The sequence below is a fragment of the Chlorocebus sabaeus genome, chromosome 1 (genome assembly GCF_047675955.1).
Source record: "Chlorocebus sabaeus isolate Y175 chromosome 1, mChlSab1.0.hap1, whole genome shotgun sequence".
Taxonomy (NCBI): domain Eukaryota; kingdom Metazoa; phylum Chordata; class Mammalia; order Primates; family Cercopithecidae; genus Chlorocebus; species Chlorocebus sabaeus.
In genome coordinates this window covers 34,634,000-34,659,240 of record NC_132904.1, presented here as the reverse complement: position 1 = coordinate 34,659,240, position 25,241 = coordinate 34,634,000, and the positions used below count along the sequence as shown (strand labels likewise).

The 25,241-nt window shown below is 40.1% G+C and overlaps 1 protein-coding gene across 1 annotated transcript in view; it reads right to left on the bottom strand.

The window, feature by feature from the left end:
• LOC140713354 (uncharacterized) overlaps window positions 1–25,241 on the bottom strand; it is a 297,038-nt gene that overhangs the window by 153,943 nt on the left and 117,854 nt on the right. The window lies entirely within an intron of this gene.

Sequence of the window (25,241 nt, the reverse complement as noted above, 5' to 3'; positions counted from 1 at the left end):
TTTCTATATAAATTATTTTATTTTATAAAATAAAATAAAATAAGTTTATAAAATAAAATAAACTCCTGAGGTCAGGAGTTTGAGACTAGCCTGGCTGACATGGTGAAACCCCGTCTCTACTGAAAACACAAAATAAAATAAATTATTTTATTTTCTATATAAATTTATTTCTATATAAATTATATTTTCTATATACATATATACTTACATGACCTTCCATATTAAACTGACCTTCCATATTAAATTATATTATCTATATACATATATACTTATATATATGTATATAGATATAGGATAGGATCCTAACAAAAATAGGATCAGTTGTACATACTGTTTGTAACCTCACATCTCTTCTAATTTGTCATGAACACCTCATATATTCATCCTTCTATAATATTATTTTTGGTGACTACAAAGTATTTTTCTGTATCGACATACTGTAATTTCTGTAACCAAATGTTAAACATGACCTTTTCCCCCATTTATTACAGCCAAAATTACAGTGACTATTCTTGAATATCTTCATAACTGTCTCAAATTCTTAAAATAATTTACAGAGTCAAAGGGTACTCACACTTTTAAACTTCTACAGGGCATTGCCAATTAGAAAAGGAGCCCTGGCTTGGAATACACATCCTGCCCTTGTCGTCTGAAAGAAATAGATGAGTTTGCTTCTCTACAGAAAGCTCTTTGAAAAACAGTAAGGCCAAAATGTTAGCTGTTAAGCTAATGGGCTAAGGAGTCCTGGGAGTTTGTAAATGGCAATCACATGAGCACACCTCTCAGAAGCTGCTGTTCTTTTTCATTCACACTCCAGTAATGTTCCTAGAGTCCCATTAAACACAGTGAGAATCAATTGATCTCTTAGTGATGTTTGACATTGTTCTCACTGGCAAATTGATATTAAACTTAAGCCTAACCACAGATATGTTCTGGCACTGGCATGTCCTCATTCTCTGGTTAGCATCTCCTGCTACATCATATGTGATACTGTTGACACTTTGGTTTCACTAGGGTGGTTAAGTGTGGCTCTCAAGGTGGGAAGCATCTTTCCAGATGTGTTAGGTGAGCATACAGACCCTGGGGACCTGTATACGTCTGTTCTCATGCTGCTAATAAAGACATACCCAAGACTGGGTAATTTATAAAGGAAAGAGGTTTAATTGACTCACAGATCCACATGGCCACGGAGGCCTCACAATCATGGCAGAAGAGTAAGAGATGTCTTGCATAGCGGCAGGCAAGAGAGAATTAGAGCCAAATGAAAGGAGAAACCCCTTTAAAAACCACCAAGTTTCGTGAGACATATTCACTACCATGAGAACAGTATGGAGGAAACTGCGTCCATGATTTAATTATTTCCCACTAGGTCCTTCCCACAACATGTGGGAATTATGGGAGCTACAATTCAAGATGAGATTTGGGTGGGGACACAGTCAAATTGAATCAGAACCAATTGGTCAGGTTGGGATGCTGGTTCTGTCACTTGCTAGATGATTGACTTTCGCCATGTTACAAAGTTATTCTTGTTTCAGTTTCCTCATCCACAAAATGGGATAATTAATAGCATTACTATATAGTATGCCTGACACAGAGTAAACATTATGTGTGTGTCTGATAAATAAATAGCCTAATCAGTTAAAATATAGCAGCATTATCTTCTACCTTTATACATTATACTTTTGGTGGAATGAGAGAACATCAAGAACACTCCACCTTACCAGTGTGCCAAATCATTAGCTAAAACTGAACTTGAGTCAACTAAACACCTAGATCAGCGTTTCCAGGAGTTTGCTGCAGGAGTGGTACATTCTCCCTGTAGGGAAAAAGGATCACAATTAAATACATTTGGAAAATGTTCCTCTTCTAGAGTTGCAATGTATATTAGTATATTTTGGGTTCTAAGAAGTCCTGCAATAAAGAAACCTGTTGAATTTTACTTAACTAAGCATTTTCCAAAACTTTTTGCTATGGACACTTCCTTTAGAACAGACTTTGGGCAATACTAGTTCCTATTAACACAGTGTTTTTAGAGACATCAGTTTGTGAAATCAAGCTATTAGCTATTCGCTGCACTTTCCCTTAGAAATATCTGTTAAACCTCCCTCCCCACTTCCATCTTGGGCTTGTATCATTGGTTTGTTGAAAGTTTTGGCAGAATGTTACATTTTTTTCTACTCACTCTTATCTTGTTAGCTTTTATCTTGCTGTCTTTTATTCTAGCTTATAAAATTTGGGAAGATCTTATGATTAAGTGTTCATCCCAGGTTCGTCTCCTGAGAAACTATTAGCTTAATTTTATTTTGTCTCCTCCAAGAATTTGGCAAAGATGCTAGGGAAAACAGGTTCAAGGACAGGATAAGTACTGCTCTGAATCATTTTCTAATTGTCTGTCTCAGTCATATCTAACAACTGTGAAAATAATTCTCACTAACATGTTGGTAGGGACAAATATTAAAGTAAAATATTCTTTCAAATATTTCAAATATTTCGATAGGAGCCTTATGAAGACATTAGCTTTGATAGAAAGAAATATTGGTGTTATTACAAGTACCTACTAATCAGTTGGTGGCTACAAGGGGCATGCTTTAAGACAGGTTTGGAAGCTACCTCTAGGATCTATAGTTCCTGTCTAGATATGAAAGAGAGGAGTTGGAGTATGTCACAGTATATATGTCACATATTTGCCAATTCTGCCTAAGGACCTCATCTCAAAACAAAGATTTTTTTTTTCTACTCAGCCCGATGGCAGGCCTTGCAGACATTTTGGGTCAAATAGGATTCTAGAAACTCTTAGCTTGCTTTCACCTAATCTGTCCCTACCTAGCATTACTCCCAGCAATGTTTCATTGATTAGCTGGACAAAATTTCTTTAGCAAAGCACACTTTATATTAACAAAGCATAAATTACAGTTTAATAATACTGCCTTAAACCCAAAGCAATGTAACCAAAGTCATTAGAACCTGGAGTCATAATAATTCATAAAAACAAAAAATAGAAACCTAGGTTGCTATTTTTTCCACTTGCAAAGAGCAATGGAATTCTATTAAAATAGAGCTTATAGTAGTATTTCACATTCAAGTGTGTTTAGGTTAAAATTATGCCAGGGTTCCTTCTAAATAATATTATCATATTTTAAGAGGTATATTGAAAGTTTGTTTTTAAATGAATATTGAGAAACTACAGTGTCTTTGCACCATACGAGTAATTGTGGGAAAAAACTGAGCAGGAAAAGACAAATGTCCTAAAACATTTGATTAATGAAATTGCTTGGTTTCAACTGTTACTGGCAATCAGTACTGATTTAGGTCAGGCCCAAATATTTCCCTTATTCTCCAGATCTGTATTTCCAACAAACTACTGTGGGATTACAGAGACATCAAAATCCACATGTCCAAAACTAAACTCATTATATGGCTCCGCAAACTAACTCCCCCTTTATCATCTGTGTTGGGAAAGGTACTGACTGCTCCTCATGACCGAATCAGAAACATGGTGTCATCTTAGACACTGTCTTCTCCTCATCCCCACCACCAGTCCTAAGAAAATCCAGGCGCTACAAAAACACTGAATAACAATAACAGCAGTAACTTCTACTTTCTGAGTGCTTCTATGTACCAGACCTCAGTCCAATTGCTTTACACACATTAATTTATGCATTGTCTTAAATATTATCCAAATCCACTTTCCCTGCACTCCATTCCTACTGCCAACTTCCCAGGTCAAGGGTTCATCATTTCTCCATTGAATCATGGCAATAGCTTCTTAATCACATCTCTTGCTCTGGCCATTCCAATCGATAGTCTCTCCTTCACGTTGTGGCAGAGGCACTTTCTAAAACCAAACCGTAACCTTGTCGTTTCTCTGTTCAAAATCCTTACCTGGTTTTCTATGGGCTGTAGGGTAAAATTCAAATTCCTTAGTCTGATGATGAACAAGCCTTCTTCAGTTTGCATTCCTTTTACTCACCACCTGCACTTTATTTATAAATCACTTGGATTTCCTAAAACACAGGTGCAGATTCACTCCCCAATCCCTGCCTTCTCACATAAGTCTCTATAGAGTGGTATGCCTTTCCCTGCTCTATCCTGTCTTAAAAAAAACTCAGAAAACTCAAGAGATCATTTCATTCTTCAAATTCCAGTTCATACTTCACCATGTCTTTGAAACTTTCTTTGGCTAACTCCAAAGTGCTAGCTCTGCATTTTTATTTACTTTCTTTACAAATCAGCCTCCCCTGAAAGACAGTGAGCTACTTAAAAGCGAGTTTTAAAACTTTGTATGTTTTGATATCCTCAGGGCCTGGCTGTGCAGCCTCCTTTCAGAAATTAAAGTTATACTTTATGGACAGTAAGACTATATAACCTTTCTTCTAGTTCTAATGTTCTATAATAATACATTCTTCAAGACATAACTATATGTAGGGAATGCTTGATATTACAGAGATATGAATCTCAGCTATCCCTCCAGTTGCTCATCTGTGGCTTTCTGAAGATAAAGTGTGGGTAAGTGTACCAGACTGCATTTTCCAAAAATTGCCACAACATCTCCCATCCCACATGTGCTTCTTACAAGGTGACATTGACAATTTCCCCATTGAGAGGCGTGACTTATGTTCCTTCCCCTTGAATCTGTGTGAGCTTGTGACTACAGATGGAGTATACTATGTGACTTCCAAGGCAAGATCATAAAAGGTGATACAACTTCTGTCTGGATCTCTCAAGATACTCACTCTTGGATTCCAGCCACCATGCTGTGCAGAAGCCCAATAGTCACAAGGCGCTGCCATGTGTAAGTGTCCCGCCAACAGCCCCAGCTGAGCTCTCAGCTTCTCCAGATATATGAGGGAAAGAGGCTCCAAATGATGCCAGCCAGCAAGTCACCCAGAGAGTCAGAGTCTTTCCAGCTGAACATCCAGACATAATGGAACAGAGACAACTTGTCCCTGCTGTGCCCTTTTCAAATTCCTGACCCACAGCATCTTCAGTGTCATATAATGGTTGTTCTTTTATGCCACTATGTGAAGGCTGGTTTATTATGCAGCAATAGAAAATGATACAACAAGCAGTAAGTTAGGCCTATATTTCTTACATGACTCTCAGAGAAACCCTGGGGTCCTAGGGGATACCGCTAAGATTCCTAAGGAAAAAAACATAAAGGTAGGGGTGAGGTAGTAGTTCTGTGGTCACTGCTATTACATCTGCTTCTTCATCCCATTTATGCCTAGTGTTCCATTATTGGAATGCTAAGCATGTAGGAGTTATTTATTTCTTACTGTTCAAGGTCACCGCCAAGGTCTGATTGCAAAAATTCAAAAAATTGCAAACTCAGGCATAAATGGGTTAAAGATTGCCATTGCACAAGAGCAAATTAATAGTTTTGAGAAGTCCAGAAGGTACAACACAAAGTACCACTTATGGAATTCCCCAAATAGATTTGATAATGCACTCCTTTTGTCATAGCGCACAAAACTTCCCCAAAGAAACAACTGTTCGAGCATTCATATTACAGTCTGAAACACTGGGATACATCAACTTAAACTCACCAAACCAAACTATCCCAAATGTTGGCCAATTATGTTGTTTATAAGGCCCTGTACTCAGGAGGGACAGCCTCAAATGAGAAGCATAAAGCAGTCAGGTTGTGGCTGAAATGGCTCAGCCACTACATTGTGTTTCTCTTCAGCGGTTACTATAGGAAAGCTGCACCTGAGAGGTAAGAAGAGGAGGGAGGGAAGGCATTAAAAAGACCCCATACATGCCTATTTTTGCACGAAGTGTGCACACCCCAGTTTTAGCTGTACTAATAGGAGCATGGCAGGTCCAAATGAGGTCAAGGAAAGGAAGGAAGGGAAAACAGGGAGAAACTTGCTCAAAGGGAAAATGGATGCACTACCAAACTACGGACGCTCTTGTCTTTCTGCACGGCTCATTTTTATTTTAAAATTAAAACAATTCAATAGCCAGAGCTAGAAAGTGATCCTCAGATGGCCCAGAACAGTTAATCTTGGTTGCTTATAGGCAATGGTAGCCTTGGAATCAGTGAGCTGGTCTCACACTTGGGGCTTGAGGCTAAAGTGGTATTTTCAGTTCTTAGGTTTCTCATCCACTTATGTTATTAATGTTCTGCATCAAAACACCAGAGCCTTGCTCTTTCAGCGTGATTCGATGCTGATAGCAGGCGGGGTGGTGTACAAGGTTATCCAGCATCTCGTTCCCAGGCACTGGCTCACAACCAGGATTACCTCTGCTGTGGGTGTGCACCACTGCCACCTTGTGGCCACCTTCCCAAAGCTCACTCATTCCTCAACGTGGCCTTGCAAGAGTCCTGACTGCTGCGACTTTAAGGGGGTGAAATTATCCAGGCCAAGAAAGACAAAGTAAAATATCTTCAGCTTTGTTTCAAAAACAGCCATCTGCTAGCATCTCAAGATTACCTTTAATTTAAACATCAAGAGGCAGACCATATAGCAGAAAGCTCCTGGACTTTGTCTAAACAGAGCTGGATTTGGAGTTTAAAGATGGGTGGTTCTGAGCAAGTCACTGTATACCTCAGAGGCTCTATTCCTTCATTTAAAACCAGGGAAATATGACATAAGAAGTATTGTAAATGTTGTTAAATATATGTGTGTATACACAAGTTAATATACACATATATATGTGTACATATATGTTATATATGTGTATCTAGAATATATTTGTATATGGAACAAAACATTTAACTTTCACAGTCAGCAAATGGATATTTGCTGTATGTGTATGATGTTTCAAGAACTGGAGGGGAACAAAGGCCACTGTCAATGTATTACAAAAAGAACTATGTGATCTTCAGTCTTTGGCATGGGGTAAGGGTAGAGAAGAACCAGGTTAACTACTGATGCATCATCCTCTTTACTTCCCACAGTAGATCTGGGACTTCGGCATAATTTTCCCCCATTTGAGGGATGAGTAAATTGGGGCTTAATGAGACTGAACCACTTGTGCATAGTTTATAGTCAATAATAAATGGTGGTATCAGAATTCTAGTCTAATTAGTCTGGCTCCAAAAACCAAACTCCTAAAAATTTGACATTTTAGAAAGTATATTATGCAAGTATCCCAGGTAGTGAAAAAAGGTCAAAACTGATGAGAGCTCAAAACCCAGTTACTGCAGGGTTTGCAACCTGAGTTCTGTAGAGAGGTCTCAGTTGTCCTAGTCACCTCACTCCTGTCATCATTCTCTGTATCAGTGATTTACTGTCACAATGATGCTGAGTATCAAATGATCACAAAGCCCTAATGGCACAAAAACCAAAAAGCATTTGTTGATCACAGGTCTGAAGTCAACTGATTTTTGGCTGGTAGTTTTAGTGATCTGTCTGGGCTCACTCACATGTTTGAGGGAGGCTCAGTTGCTGGCTTATCTAGGATGGCCCAAAGGAAGATGACCAGGCAACTTAGATCTGCTCCTAGTTCTCTTATCCTCTGGCAGGCTAGCCTGGGCACATTTCTAAGCAAGAGAAGAGGCACAAAAGCCGAGGCAAGTCTAGTCATGCAAATACTTTTTTCAACTTTCCGCAACATCCACTCACTGAAGAAAGTCACATGGCTGAGCCCAGAGTCAGTGGGAGACTGCTGCAAAGTCTATGGCTATGTTAGTCTCCTGGGGCTGCCAAAACAATTACCACAAACTGGATAACTTAAAACAATACAGACTTCTTCTCTCCCAGTTCTGGAGGCTAGAAGTCCAAAATCAACGTGTCAGCACGGTTGGTTCCTTCTAGGGTTTGTGAGAAGAATCTACTTCTCTCCAAACTTACAGTGGTTTCCTGCAATCCCTGGTGTTTCTTGACTTGTAGACACATCACTCCAATGCCTGCCTCCATCATCATATGATGTTCTCCCTACGTGTCTGCATCTCTGTTTTCTCATGGTGTAAGGACATCAGTCACTGGATTAGAGACCACCCTAATCCAGGATGACCTCATCCTAACTAACTACATCCGCAAAGGCCCTATTTCCAAATAAAGTTACATTTGGAGGCTCCATATAGACATAAATTCTGGCAGGACATTATTCAACCCAAAACCATGGCAAAGGGTATGGATACAGAAAACAGGAACTGAGTCCTTTTTGCATAAATCACACTATCACATCAGCTATAGAGGCTTCATGTTTTTCTATTTTATTTGAAGTGGATTTGCTACTTTAAATTTTTGAAAATTAACGGTCAAGAGATTTTTTTTCTTTAAGTGATGAAGAAAATGAAATCCAGGGCTAGAAAGTAGATGGCTCAATTTAATGACAGAGCCAAGAACAAGACTTAAGCCTCAGGACACCTGATCATCTCTCCTTCCACAACTCTGCAATACTACACAAGGAAGCAGTTCCATTGGTGTTCCTGCTACTGTTGTTGTTATTTTATAGTAGAGTATAACACTGGGCACTGTGCTAGTAGAAGAATGCCCTCTCTTCCACCTCTAAGATGTCCACATCTTGATCTTTGGAACCTGTCATTACGTTAGGTTACATGGCAAAGGGGAGTTAAGGTTGCCATTGGAATTAACATTGTTAATCAGATGGCCTTGAAATGGGGGAGTTTATCCTGAATTATCTAGGTGGGTGAAATGTAATTGCAGTAATTCTTAAAAGTGGATGAACAAGGACAAATAGAAGCAATCAAAGGAAGATGTGACCACAGAAGAGAGGCACAGAGAGTTGCAATGTTGCTGGCTTTGAAGATGGAGGAAGGGGGCCGCAAGTCAAGGAACGTGGGTGACCTCTGAAAGCAGGAAAAAGCATGAAAACCTTCTTCTAGAGCCTCCAGAAAGTAACATCGTCCTGCCAACACATTGAATTTAGCCCACTGACACCATTTTGTACTTCTGGAACTGTAAGACAGTAAGTTTGAGCTGTTTAAGCCACCAAGTTTATGATATTTTATTACAGCATCAGTAGAAAACTGATTTTAGATGATATTTTGTTAGAGCATCAGTAGAAAACTGATTTTAGGTAGAAATGCTTTTAGCTGCAAAGGTCCAAAAAAAACACACACACACACAAAAAACTAGTGGCCTCAATAACTATGGGCTTACGATTTTCAATAACAAGAAGCCTGGAGTTAGTGGCAGGGTAGTTCAGCTACGCAATGGTGTTACGAACGACTCAGGTTCCCCATTCACCGAAGCCTCTCCATCCCTTTTGCCAATCTGACTTTATGTCTTACTGGAAACTGGGTTATATAGCTATACCTATCTGCAAGGGAAGGTAGAAAATCTAGTAAACAGTAATAGCATTATCAAGACTAGATCAGCCCAATCATAAATCATTGCTTGGAGCTGGGTATATTGCTGCTCTGAAACAAACCAGCAAGGATGCAGGGAGGTAAGGAGGTAAATAATCTTTGGCAAAGACATGGTCTAACATCTGCCTGACTCTGAGCAACCTACAAGTCACAAGGGTGTTGGGAAAATTATTCATTTCTGCAAGCTCTATGAATCTAAATAGGGCACTTAAAACCAGTTGCATCCAAATAGAGGCACACAACATGTAAAGAGGCTAGGGTGCATGAATAAATCATGCAGAAGAATTAGTACTTAAAATAGATATAAAGGATGAAAGTTACCATTACCATTTATGAGATAAGGAGACTATCTCCTAGGCTGAGAGAGTTTAAGTGATGTGTCCAAACCCACCTGGTGGGCAAAAGCATAAGTCTAGAATCACCTGCTTTCTTCTGCTGCTTTCTTCTGGCTGCAAGAGTAAGAGGGTAATAAGTGCTAGCTGGATGCTAGTAGTTTGGAACTTCACAAATCACTCTCAGAGAGCATCCGAAGGAGGGCAGCCAAGCTGCTGTTACTGTGGCCACTGATTGAGGCCAGTTCTGAGGACTGACAAAGGAAAGCGTGGAAAGTGGTGTATGATTTTTGCCCACTTACCGCTAGAACTCTTGAATCAGGGTGTGATTCCCCTTCTGCCAAAAAAAGTTAAGCTTTGCATAATTGCAAACTCTACCAAAATTGAAGGCAATTTATATTCTTGTTATAAGAAATAATCATTCCCTTTCTGTGGTGTGATGGCTAATTTTATGTGTCCACTTGGCTGGGTTAAGGGATGCCCAGATAGCTGGTAAAATATTACTTCAGGCATGTCTGTCAAGGTCTTTTCAGAAGAGATTAGCATTTGAGTCCATAAACAGAGTAAAGATCCTCCCTCACTGATGTAGGCAGGCATCATCCAATTCTTTGAGGGCCTGAATGAAACAAACGTCAAGAAAGGGTAAATGTACTCTCTTCTCTTGAGCTGGGACATCCACCTTCTGCCTTTGGATATCAGAACTCCTGGTTCTTAGGCTTCACACTCCAGAACTTATACCACAAGCCCCCTGATTCTCAAGCCCTTTGAATTCAGGCTGAATACCACTGATCTTCCAGGTTCTCTAGCTTGCAGATGACATATTGTGAGACTTCTCAGCTTCCATAACCCTGGGATCCCATTCTTATGATAAATCATCTTTTATATATCTATATCTAGATATCTAGATCTATCCTACCAGTTCTGTTTCTCTGGAGAACTCTGACTAGTATACCTGATATCAAAGAGTTATTTCAGGATTATGATCACTTCCAAGAAGGAAGGAAAGAGAATGAGATCAAAAGAGCTTCATAGAGACTGTCAACTAATACTGTAATGTTTAATCTTTTAGAAAAATAAAACACTTGTATAAAAAACAAAACTGGCACAATATTAAGAAATATAAAACTAGTTGATGGGTATAAAGGGTTTTTTACAGCATACTATTCTCTACATACTTAAGATATCTCCTTATTGGGAAATATTAAAAATAAGAAGATAATCTAAATACTACAATAAAAAGTAGGTTGTATTTATTCATTAAATATGTATGTGTTGGTGCTGGCTATGAGCTAGGCACTCTTCTAGAAGCTAAAGACCTGCAAAGTGACTACCCTCATGGAGATTACATTCTAGGCAAGGCAGACAGAAATAAAACAAGGTCACTTCAGTAAACATTAAATAGTCTGAAGGAAAAAAACAAAGGAGTGTCATAAATGTGACCCAGAAAATGTTTTCTATGAGGTGGACAGAAAGACGAACATCACTGAAGAGGTAGCATTTGATCTGAGATGTGAATAATAAAATCAAGTCATTCAAAAAATAAGAATAGTCTCTACAAAAAGCAATCAGAAAATGCAAAGGCCCGGAGACCTTTTAATACTGCAAGAACCAAGAACTAGCCCAAGGCATAGCAAGTAAAGTGATGAGAGATGTGATTAGAAAGGTAGTTGTGAGGGCTTTGTGGTCATGGTGAGAAGTATAGATTTTATTTGAAATGCAGTGGGCTGCCAATAGATGGAGGGCTGAAGGAAGGGGTTGTAAGGAAGGGAACAAGAAAATCTTTTACATTAATAAGTTATCATCCTTTTTTAATAGCACTCTGCTGAATGGGCAATTCAGGAAAAGCAAGAAAACAATAGGTACACGACCCTAGGCTATAGTAGTAATTCAAGCAAGAGATGACGCTGGCTTGGAAACAAATCTTACATTTTCTTATGCAGACCAACAAGTCTGACATATGAGAAGGTTAAAGAATAATATGATAGTAACTTACGTTTTCCAGAAAAAAAAACGCATATTGTTCACATGGCAGAAGATTGTAAGATATTTACATGAATGTGGTGAGATTTCAGGTGACTTTATTATCTTTTCTAGATAATTATTTATATATTCCTCCATTTTTTAATTGACCAGACATTATTTCTGATTTCCAAATCAGTACAATTCTCAGGAAATCATAATACCCTCTTACAACTCACTGTCTTGACAAATGCCTTAGAGAGAGTTCTACTGACCCTCAGACTCGAACTTGAGTGCCTGATTTTCACCACCTGGGAGGCAGGTGATGGTAGGGCTTCAGTTTTTTGTGTGTGGGTGTCTTTTTTTGTTTTTTTTTTGGTTTGTTTGTTTGTTTGTTTTTGTCGTTGTTGTGTTTTGTTTTGTTTTGTTTTGTTTTGTTTTGTTTTTGAGATGGAGTCTTGCTCTGTCACCAGGCTGGAGTACAGTGACACAATCTCAGCTCACTGCAACCTCCACTTCCCAGGTTCAAGTGATTCCTCTGCCTCAGCCTTCCAAGTAGCTGGGACTACAGGCACACACCACCATGCCCAGCTAATTTTTGTATTTTTAGTAAAGACAGGGTTTCACCATGTTGGTCAGGATGGTCTCAATCTCTCGACCTTGTGATCTTCCCGCCTTGGCCTCCCAAAGTGTTGGGATTGCAGGCATGAGCTACCGTGCCCGGCCAGGGCTTAATTTTAAATATGTTATGTGTGAGATGTCCGCATTGGTTTTCTAGGGCTGCCATAACAAAGTACTACATATTGAGTGGCTTAAACAACAGAAATTATTTTTCTCACAATTCTAAAGGCTGGAAGTCCAAGAACAAAGAAATCTTCTTAGGCCTCTCTCCTTGGCTTGTAGATGACCACCTTCTCCCTGTGTCTTTACATGGTCTTTCCTATGTGTGGGTCTGTGTCCTAATCTCTTCTACTAAGAGCACCAGTCATATTCGATTAGGGCCAGCTAATGACCTTAGTTTAACTTAATCACCTCCTTAAAGAACCTATTTCCAAATGTAGTCACATTCAGAGGTAATAGAGATTAGGACTTCAACATACAAATATGCGGGATGGGGTGGACACAGTTCAGCCCACAGCAAAGTCCACCCATGCTGGGCAGGTGGGGGGAAATTTTTAAAGGTTATCAGAAACATGACTCTGCAGTTCAGTTTAGCACACTTGCTGGGAGGTAAATACGTTAGAGTCTTTCATCTATAAATATGAATGAGCTCACCCTAGGAGAGCTCATAGCATGAGAAAAGTCAATGACAGAAGGAAGCAGAAGCAAAAAGCCTGAGAGAGATAGAGAAAGTGTGGGCCAAGCAGTAGGAGGAAGACTAGAGAGAATGAGGACATGCAAGTTTCAAGAAGCGTGGCCAACAGTGTCAAACTGCAGGTCCTGAAAACGTACCCTACAAACAGACTGTCTAAGGCCCCTCTTGGATGACACTTCTACCCTCAGCTCAAACCTCCCACCATGACTTCCACCGGCAATATAAGCTCAGTCTATCATCCAAGGCCCTCCACAGTATGATTCTAATTCCCTTTTAAACTTTATGTACCTTTAGTACCCTTCAGCATTCTCCAGGATTAGTGACACAGCATTGTTCCCCAGCTCTGACCCAAAGCTCTGTGGTCTCTTCCTTTTGTGCCTGTTACCCCCTCACACAGGAATGCCCTTCCCATTCATCCTGTGCACCCTTCAAGGACACCACAACCCTTAGCAATTTTTCTATACCAAGTTGATTTCTGCATGTATCTATCTGCTGCACTGGGCTGTGGACTCTTTAGGGAAAATCTTGTCTGTTATTTATTGTTGGCAGCCCTTGAAGCCTGCCATGGCTCCTGGTACCTAGCAGGTGCTCAAAAAATGACTTTCTGAATGAATGAACTAATGCTGTTTTGCTCCAAACAGAATTAAATAATAATCCAGCAGTTGACATTTGAAAATGTCGATGCTATTGACTCACCTGTTTGGGGGAAGGGATAAGTTTTCTTTGATGACTTAGTGGCTTTCACATCTGTCGGATGTGTCATCTCCCCTTTAATGGTGGTTGCTTATTACAAGGAGAAACAGTTACTCAGGATTCAAGTAGTTTTGTACAGCGGATTATTATGTCTGGAATTTAATAGCACTCTGCTCTTTGATATTTATTTCAGGGTCAATAGAAATGTAACCATCCTCACTCCCTATTTGTGTTCAATCTAACCATTTAGCAGGAGGATTAGACCTGCCATAAACTGGGTTTTGAACATTTAAGAATGATTTGTTTGATTTTGATGCTATATTTCCCAAATACATTCATAGGCAATAATTAAATTATTAATATTTTAATCTTCTTAATATGTTAATATTCTTCTTAACACATTGTTAATCTCTGAATATTGAAGATGATGTATGTATTAGGTTGTTGACTTGTATACAAATTTTTTTTTACAATGTTTTATGGCGATTATGTGTAGAAATAACATAGGATACCGCTTCCTTCAAGGCCTTTATCAAAATCAGATTGGAATTCTATTGTGAAGTAAGTGTGTTAAGGCATTCACTACTGTAATATGTTCTGTATGATGCTGTTCAAAATCTTTCTGTGTCCATTGACACAGGTGACAATGCTTTGAGACAGTTTGGCTAATGTTATTGTCACCATTTTACTTCCAAAAACCTTAGATAAAAAGAACGCTTTATTTATTTATTTATTTATTTATTTTTCAGAGACGAGTCTCCTCTGTCACCCAAGCTGGAGTGCAGTGGCATGATCACAGCTCACTGTAGCCTCAAACTCCTGGGCTCAAGTGATCCTCCCACCTCACCCTCCCAAGTAGCTGGGACCACAGGTGCATGCCACCATGCCTAACTAATTTTTATATTTTTTGTAAAGAAGAGGTCTGACTACATTGTCTAGGCTGGTTTCAAACTCCTGGGCTCAAGCAATCCTCCCACCTCGCAGTCTCCCAAAGTGCTGGGATTACAGGCATGAGCCACTGCACCTGGCCAATGCTGCTGTTATTATTATCATCATTACTACATTCTAGGCTATATTTGTACTCTTAGAACAATGTTATAAGGATATTAAGGATAAATTAGTCAAATGTCTTCCTTGTATGAATTTTGTATAAACTAGGATCATGAAATATAATTAGCTAATTGATGACATTCTAGAAGATAGAGTATTTAGATGCTCTGGAACTGGAATTCAACCAACTGTGAAAATTGAAATATCCAGTCTCCTCACTGTAATAGAGACAAATTCTCTAGTGGAAATGGTTCAGCAAGGATTTATTAAAACTTTTCTATAGGAGAAAAAGACTCAGAGGATTTCACTATAAGTAGAAAATATGTAGAATCAAACTTAAATCTGAAGGCTTTGATCTTTCCTTTATAAAATTCAGTAGAAGTCCTTTCAAGAAATGTAATCCATTTTAAATATTTACCAAACCTTACTCTCAGCTGAAATGGGTGTCCAATCTCAAAGTAGAAAGTCTCCTTTTTGGTTCTGGTCCCTTTGGATTTGGTTGCTGCATTTCCTCTTATTTGTATTATAAAGAGAAGAGCCTTAGCACAGAAAGCTTCAATATCTATAATGGAAACTGACAAATCAGTAAAAGAAAAACAAGACGGCCGGGCGCGGGGGCTCAAGCCTGTAATCCCAGCACTTTGGGAGGCCGAGACGGGTGGATCCCGAGGTCAGGAGATCGAGACCATCCTGGCTAACCCGGTGAAACCCCGTCTCTACTAAAAAATTACAAAAAACTAGCCGGGCGAGGTGGCGGGCGCCTGTAGTCCCAGCTACTCGGGAGGCTGAGGCAGGAGAATGGCGTAAACCCAGGAGGCGGAGCTTGCAGTGAGCTGAGATCCGGCCACTGCACTCCAGCCTGGGCGACAGAGCGAGACTCCGTCTCAAATAAAAAAAAAAAAGAAAAAAGAAAAACAAGACAGCCAAAGAGGAAGTTGATCTCCTGTGTGTTCTTCAAAGGGGGAAAACCACTTTTTTGACTATTAAGAATACAATTAAAGTAAAACTTTCAGACAATATTTCTATCACAGACACAAGGGATGAATATTAAGTCTCTATTATGAGCCAAATAATACATATATCCTATCAATCTATCTTCACATAACCTTATAACAAAAGAATATTATTTCTTATAAATCTAAAATGCTTCAGAGACTCACAGAAGTGAGTGGCCTTTGTCACATAGCTAGTGAAACACAAAAGTGAATTTAAGTCCCAAAACCTGAATCCCCTCAGACACCTCAGGCTGTCTTTTTTCAATTGCTCAACAAAAGTTTACAGAAGTGCATCATTTTAAGTCGATTAGGAAACAGCTGGAGAAACAATGGTAATATATAGATTCTACTCTCTGGGTGTTTATAGCTCCAGAAGAGAGAACAGCAAATGTGTTAAGATAGCCGTGAGAAGACTGAAAAAAGGAAGTACAGAAGAGCAGCTGAAACTCATACTTGCTCTGTCATTACAGGTCTCAAAAGGGGTGGCACTTTCAAAGACGCATCTATGACACCATATAGATTTATAAGCGTGCAAACTGAGAGAACATCATGACTTAATTTCATTAGCAGAACCCCAGAAATTCCACCCCTAAGTGGCTACCTAGGGTTGATCTCTACAGCATTTCTGAATTTTACTTATTTACTTTTTTGAGATAAAAACATTTTGCCTTTAATCATCTTTAAGGTGTCAACTTTATTATTCCCTATGCTTATGGTATTATAGTTTTCTGTATTAGTTAGCAAGTTTAATTTATTAAAATATAATAAAAATTTATTGCCTACTAACTACATAATATTAATTATAAAACCAGTACCTACAGAGTTACCAACCAAGTATGGATTGCAGAATAAGGATGAAAAGAAGGTAACTGAATGACTACCAACTACGTTTTGAAACGCAAAGTCAACTTTCTTCTCGGAGATACCTGTTAACCTTCAAAATCTCAGTTAAATTTTAAAGGATACTGTTCTGTTTTGGTTAGAGAAGAGCATAGATCCACACAACTGGATCTTAAGGAACAGACAAATTAGATTTAACTGCTTTATGATTTCTCCCACATTGGCACACCAGCCAGAATAATGAGGGCTGATGCTATGCTGAAATTAGAGTGAATCCAAAATTGTAAGTCACAAAGAGTTTTTAGAGTCTATAAATTATCTCTTTTCCTGTCACACCTACCCCATAGGTGACTGTGGGGCAGTCAACACACGCCCTTCACAGTAAACTATCATTTTTTCCTACCATGTTCTTTTATCTCAGTCAGGATGCTAGGATTTTCAATTCTTCTTTCTTCATCCATCAGCAAAACTTTATTGGGCTCCTGCTATGTGCCAAGCAACACACCATGAGCCGGAAATACCGGAAAAAAATGAAAGGACCCATCTTCTCCCAGATAGTTACTAACCTTTTACCCCTGGGGCAAATCTCCTTGCTTAAATGATAGTAGCAAGAGATGAGTAAAGCGGTTAAGCTAGCTTAGGAATGGCAAATAAGATAGCTCAGCAAAGCAGTTAGGAGCCCTGGATTCAGATTGTTGACACACAAATCTTGATTCCACCTGGTTGTTTGACCTTGAACAAGTCACTGAAGTCCTCTGTGCCTGTCTCTTCATCATTAAAATATAAATAATAATAGTACCTAGCACATATCATTGTTCCAGGATTTAAAAAGAGAATACATGTTGATTACTTAGAATAATTTCTAGCACATAAATGTTACATAAATGTTGGTGTATCTTTCTTGCTAAGCTGATCAGTACTTATACTGGTTGGGGTTTTGGGGGGTATGGACATGATAGAGAGGAATGCAAAGGATTTATTAGAGAGTGATACCTGTAAAGGGAAATGAAGAGGAGGAAGGCATGGGCAGAGAAAGTGATCTTTACTTGCATATCTGGGAGCTCTGGAGGACAGATTGTCCTTTAGAGGTGTCCCACACTGGGGAGAAATGGCTGGGTCCTTGCACCGCAGCCTGCTCAAGCATTGGAAAGGAGATGCCCATGGAAGAACCTCAACTCAAAATCCAAGACAGATCCTGAAGGACCTAATAGCTGAAGGCTGCTAGTAACTCTACTCTTGGCAGGTAGGCAGCAAATCCTTTCCCAAAGGGAAACCTAAGCAGGCGTCTCCCGCCATCTTGGCTACAGGGGTTATTGTCTGGTGTGTTTGCCTGGAAGGGTTCTGAGGAAGTGTGGAGATTCAATGGACAAATGCAAGTGGAGACATCATGATTAACTGAGACATCAACCACAGGCCTTGAGCAACAAGGAGAAGCCTACTTGCAGGAACTGGTCCTACTGGAATAGATTGTCTCCAAAGCTCCCCCACCTCTGACAAGCCCTGCTCTCTATTCCTTCTTCAATAGTTTCTCTAAGACCCCAAGGATGGCAGAAGGACCCTGATGCTAGGACCTTCCTGCTTCCTAAACACTGTAGTGCATGAACCATGCTTTTCTGAGGGAGGATTTACAGAATCCCAGAGTATCACCCAAGCCCCACCCTCAGCCTTGGCTTATGTTTGCTCTTCCCAGTACCTCTTCTAAGAGTCAGAGAATCTCAGATGCATTCAGTGTCAGTCCATGCCTGGAAGAGCCAAAGCTTGACATAGAGAGAGCACCATTAATTATTTGCACCCCACTTTATTCCAAAATGGATTTACAGAATCTTCAAAAACAAAAACAGTATACCAGCCAGGCCTGGTGGCTCACACCTGTAATCCCAGCACTTTGGGAGGCTGAGGCAGGCAGATCATGAGGTCAGGAGATAGAGACCATCCTGGCTAACACAGTGTAAACCTGTCTCTACTAAAAATAAAAAAATTAACCAGGCATGGTGGCACGCACCTGTAGTTCCAGCTACTCGGGAGGCTGAGGCAAGAGAATCACTTGAACCTGGGAAGCGGATGTTGCAGTGAGCCAAGATTGCACCACTGCACTCCAGCTTGGGAGACAGAGCAAGACTCCATTTCAAAAAAAAAAGTGGGCGGTGGAGCAAGATGGCTGAATAGGAACAGCTCCAGTCTCCAACTCTCAGTGTGAGCGACACAGAAGACCGGTGATTTCTGCATTTTCAACTGAGGTACTGGGTTCATCTCACTAGGGAGTGCCAGACAATCAGTGCTGGTCAGCTGCTGCAGCCCAACCAGCGAGAGCTGAAGCAGGGCGTGGCATCGCCTCACCTGGGAAGTGCAAGGGAGAAGGGAATCCCTTTTCCTGGCCAGGGGAACTGAGACACACAACACCTGGAAAATCAGGTAACTCCCACCCCAATACTGCGCTTTAAGCAAACAGGCACAGCAGGAGATTATATCCCACACCTGGCCAGGAGGGTCCCATGCCCACGGAGCCTCCCTCATTGCTAGCACAGCAGTCTGCGATCTAACCGCAAGGCAGCAGCGAGGCTGGGGGAGGGGCACTCGCATTGCTGAGGCTTAAGTAGGTAAACAAAGCCTCTGGGAAGCTCGAACTGGGTGGAGCTCACAGCAGCTCAAGGAAACCTGCCTGTCTCTGTAGACTCCACCTCTGGGGACAGGGCACAGCTAAACAACAACAAAAGCAGCAGAAACCTCTGCAGACGCAAACAACTCTGTCTGACAGCTTTGAAGAGAGCAGTGGATCTCCCAACACGGAGGTTGAGATCTGAGAAGGGACAGACTGCCTGCTCAAGTGGGTCCCTGACCCCTGAGTAGCCTAACTGGGAGACATCCCCCACTAGGGGCAGTCTGACACCCCACACCTCACAGGGTGGAGTACACCCCTGAGAGAAAGCTTCCAAAGCAAGAATCAGACAGGTACACTCACTGTTCAGCAATATTCTATCTTCTGCAGCCTCTGCTGCTGACACCCAGGCAAACAGGGTCTGGAGTGGACCTCAAGCAATCTCCAACAGACCTACAGCTGAGGGCCCTGACTATTAGAAGGAAAACTATCAAACAGGAAGGACACCCACACCAAAACCCCATCAGTATGTCACCATCATCAAAGACCAGAGGCAGATAAAACCACAAAGATGGGGAAAAAGCAGGGCAGAAAAGCTGGAAATTCAAAAAATAAGAGCACATCTCCCCCAGCAAAGGAGCGCAGCTCATCGCCAGCAACGGATCAAAGCTAGACAGAGAATGACTCTGACGAGATGAGAGAAGAAGGCTTCAGTCCATCAAATTTCTCAGAGCTAAAGGAGGAATTACATACCCAGCGCAAAGAAATTAAAAATCTTGAAAAAAAAGTGGAAGAATTGTTAGCTAGAGTAATTAATGCAGAGAAGGTCATAAACGAAATGAAAGAGATGAAAACCATGACACAAGAAATACGTGACAAATGCACAAGCTTCAGTAACCGACTCGATCAACTGGAAGAAAGAGTATCAGCGAATGAGGATCAAATGAATGAAATGAAGTGAGAAGAGAAACCAAAAGAAAAAAGAAGAAAAAGAAATGAACAAAGTCTCCAAGAAGTATGGGATTATGTAAAAAGACCAAATGTACGTCTGATTGGGGTGCCTGAAAGTGAGGGGGAAAATGGAACCAAGTTGGAAAACACTCTGCATGATATCATCCAGGAGAACTTCCCCAACCTAGTAGGGCAGGCCAACATTCACATCCAGGAAATACAGAGAACACCACAAAGATACTCCTCGAGAAGAGCAACTCCAAGACACATAATTGCCAGATTCACCAAAGTTGAAATGAAGGAAAAAATCTTAAGGGCAGCCAGAGAGAAAAGTCAGGTTACCCACAAAGGGAAGCCCATCAGACTAACAGCAGATCTCTCGGCAGAAACTCTACTGGCCAGAAGAGAGAGGGGGGCCAATATTCAACATTCTTAAAGAAAAGAATTTTAAACCCAGAATTTCATATCCAGCCAAACTAAGTTTCATAAGTGAAGGAGAAATAAAATCCTTTACAGATAAGCAAATGCTTAGAGATTTTGTCACCACTAGGCCTGCCTTACAAGAGACCCTGAAGGAAGCACTAAACATGGAAAGGAACAACCGATACCAGCCATTGCAAAAACATGCCAAAATGTAAAGACCATCAAGGCTACGAAGAAACTGCATCAACTAACGAACAAAATAACCAGTTAATATCATAATGGCAGGATCAAGTTCACACATAACAATCTTAACCTTAAATGTAAATGGACTAAATGCTCCAATTAAAAGACACAGACTGGCAAACTGGATAAAGAGTCAAGACCCATCAGTCTGCTGTATTCAGGAGACCCATCTCACATGCAGAGACATACATAGGCTCAAAATAAAGGGATGGAGGAAGATTTACCAAGCAAATGGAGAACAAAAAAAAGCAGAGGTTGCAATACTAGTCTCTTATAAAACAGGCTTTAAACCATCAAAGATCAAAAGAGACAAAGAAGGCCATTACATAATGGTAAAGGGATCAATTCAACAGGAAGAGCTAACTATCCTAAACATATATGTACCCAATACAGGAGGACCCAGATTCATAAAGCAAGTCCTTAGAGACTTACAAAGAGACTTAGACTCCCATACAATAATAATGGGAGACTTCAACACTCCACTGTCAACATTAGACAGATCCACGAGACAGAAAGTTAACAAGGATATCCAGGAATTGAACTCATCTCTGCAGTAAGCAGACCTAATAGACATCTACAGAACTCTCCACCCCAAATCAACAGAATATAATTCTTCTCAGCACCACATCGCACTTATTCCAACATTGACCACATAATTGGAAGTAAAGCACTCCTCAGCAAATGTACAAGAACAGAAATTATAACAAACTGTCTCTCAGACCACAGTGCAATCAAACTAGAACTCAGGACTAAGAAACTCAATCAAAACTGCTCAACTACATGGAAACTGAATAACCTGCTTCTGAATGACTACTGGGTACATAACGAAATGAAGGCAGAAATAAACATGTTCTTTGAAACCAATGAGAACAAAGATACAACATACCAGAATCTCTAGGACACATTTAAAGCAGTGTATAGAGGGAAATTTATAGCACTAAATGCCCATAAGAGAAAGCAGAAAAGATCTAAAATTGACACTCTAACATCACAATTAAAAGAACTAGAGAAGCAAGAGCAAACACATTCAAAAGCTAGCAGAAGGCAAGAAATAACTAAGATCAGAGCAGAACTGAAGAAGATAGAGACACAAAAAACCCTCCAAAAAATCAATGAATCCAGGAGTTGGTTTTTTGAAAAGATCAACAAAATTAACAGACTGCTAGCAAGACTAATAAAGAAGAAAAGAGAGAAGAATCAAATAGACCCAATAAAAAATGATAAAGGGGATATCACCACCAACCCCACAGAAATACAAACTACCATCAGAGAATACTATAAACACCTCTATGCAAATAAACTAGAAAATCTAGAAGAAATGGATAATTTCCTGGACACTTACACTCTTCCAAGACTAAACCAGGAAGAAGTGGAATCCCTGAATAGACCAATAGCAGGCTCTGAAATTGAGGCAATAATTAATAGCCTACCAACCAAAAAAAGTCCAGAACCAGATGGATTCACAGCTGAATTCTACTAGAGGTACAAGGAGGAGCTGGTACCATTCCTTCTGAAACTATTCCAATCAATAGAAAAAGAGGGAATCCTCCCTAACTCATTTTATGAGGCCAACATCATCCTGATACCAAAGCCTGGCAGAGACACAACAAAAAAAGAGAATTTTAGACCAATATCCCTGATGAACATCGATGCAGAAATCCTCAATAAAATACTGGCAAACTGGATTCAGCAGCACATCAAAAAGCTTATCTGCCATGATCAAGTGGGCTGCATCCCTGGGATGCAAGGCTGGTTCAACATTTGCAAATCAATAAACATAATCCAGTATATAAACAGAACCAAAGACAAGAACCATATGATTATCTCAATAGATGCAGAAAAGGCTTTTCACAAAATTCAACAGCCCTTCATGCTAAAAATGCTCAATAAATTCGGTATCGATGGAACGTACCTCAAAATAATAAGAGCTATTTATGACAAACCCACAGTCAATATCATACTGAATGGGCAAAAACTGGAAAAATTCCCTTTGAAAACTGGCACAAGACAGGGATGCCCTCTCTCACCACCCCTATTCAACATAGTGTTGGAAGTTCTGGCTAGGGCAATCAGGCAAGAGAAAGAAATCAAGGGTATTCAGTTAGGAAAAGAAGAAGTTAAATTGTCCCTGTTTGCAGATGACATGATTGTATATTTAGAAAACCCCATTGTCTCAGCCCAAAATCTCCTTAAGCTGATAAGCAACTTCAGCAAAGTCTCAGGATACAAAATTAATGTGCAAAAATCACAAGCATTCTTATATACCAGAAACAGACAAACAGAGAGCCAAATCATGAATGAACTTCCATTCACAATCGCTTCAAAGAGAATAAAATACCTAGGAATCCAACTTACAAGCGATGTAAAGGACCTCTTCAAGGAGAACTACCAACCACTGCTCAGTGAAATAAAAGAGGACACAAACAAATGGAAGAACATACCATGCTCATGGATAGGAAGAATCAATATTGTGAAAATGGCCATACTGCCCAAGGTTATTTATAGATTCAATGCCATCCCCATCAGGCTACCAATGAATTTCTTCACAGAATTGGAAAAAACTGCTTTAAAGTTCATACGGAACCAAAAAAGAGCCTGCATTGCCAAGACAATCCTAAGCCAAAAGGACAAAGCTGGCGGCATCACGCTACCTGACTTCAAACTATCCTACAGGGCTACAGTAACCAAAACAGCATGGTACTGGTACCAAAACAGAGATATAGACCAATGGAACAGAACCGAGTCCTCAGAAATAATACCACACATCTACAGCCATCTGATCTTTGACAAACCTGAGAGAAACAAGAAATAGGGAAAGGAGTCCCTATTTAATAAATGGTGCTGGGAAAATTGGCTAGCCATAAGTAGAAAGCTGAAACTGGATCCTTTCCTTACTCCTTATACGAAAATTAATTCAAGATGGATTAGAGACTTAAATGTTAGACCTAATAAACCCTAGAAGAAAACCTAGGTAGTACCATTCAAGACATAGGCATGGGCAAAGACTTCATGTCTAAAACACCAAAAGCAATGGCAGCAAAAGCCAAAATTGACAAATGGGATCTCATTAAACTAAAGAGCTTCTGCACAGCAAAAGAAACTACCATCAGAGTGAACAGACAACCTACAGAATGGGAGAACATTTTTGCAATCTACTCATCTGACAAAGGGCTAATATCCAGAACCTACAAAGAACTCAAACACATTTACAAGAAAAAAACAAACAACCCCATCAAAAAGTGGGCAAAGGATATGAACAGACATTTCTCAAAAGAAGACATTCATACAGCCAACAGACACATGAAAAATGCTCATCATCACTGGCCATCAGAGAAATGCAAATCAAAACCACAATGAGATACCATCTCACACCAGTTAGAATGGCGATCATTAAAAAGTCAGGAAACAACAGGTGCTGGAGAGGATGTGGAGAAATAGGAACGCTTTTACACTGTTGGTGGGATGGTAAACTAGTTCAACCATTATGGAAAACAGTATGGCGATTCCTCAAGGATCTAGAACTAGATGTACCATATGACCCAGCCATCCCATTACTGGGTATATACCCAAAGGATTATAAATCATGCTGCTATAAAGACACATGCACACGTATGTTTATTGCGGCACTATTCACAATAGCAAAGACTTGGAATCAGCCCAAATGTCCATCAGTGACAGACTGGATTAAGAAAATGTGGCACATATACACCATGGAATATTATGCAGTCATATAAAAGGATGAGTTCGTGTCCTTTGTAGGGACATGGATGCAGCTGGAAACCATCATTCTTAGCAAACTATCACAAGAACAGAAAACCAAACACCGCATGTTCTCACTCACAGGTGGGAACTGAACAATGAGATCACTTGGACTCGGGAAGGGGGACATCACACACTGGGGCCTATCATGGGGAGGGGGGAGAGGGGAGGGATTGCATTGGGACTTATACCTGATGTAAATGACGAGTTGATGAGTGCTGACGAGTTGATGGGTGCAGCACACCAACATGGCACAAGTATACATATGTAACAAACCTGCACATTATGCACATGTACCCTAGAACTTAAAGTATAATAATAATAATAAATAAATAAATAATAAAATAAAATTTTGTAGCTAAAAAAAAAAGTATACCTAGGCAAATTCTTCTAATAAGGACTTTTATCTAAACTAATGGTGTACAAGTGAAGGGAAAACTAACAAAATATAGACCATGCAAACGTGTGGAAAGTTTCTGCAGAAAGGGGGCTTTGAATAAAAGTAAAATGCTATCAGGAAACAAAGTCAGAGTTATCGCAAATAGGTAATAGAGCATTTAAGCACTTAGGTATTTTCTTGTTGTTTTGCAACTGTGCTCTCAGCAGTAGGAAACTGTGATTTAGTAATAGGGCTCGTTTTTGCTGTCCATCGCATATCATTTATGGGTAGGCACAGTGAGGCTCCAGGTTGTGGTGGCTGCATGTTCAGCTGCACCTGCCAGAGAGCAGGAAGGCTGAGCAGCTGATGGCAGTATCTAGTTCTATCTCTCACCTGGTGGCAGCCACCTGCAGTGGGGTAAAT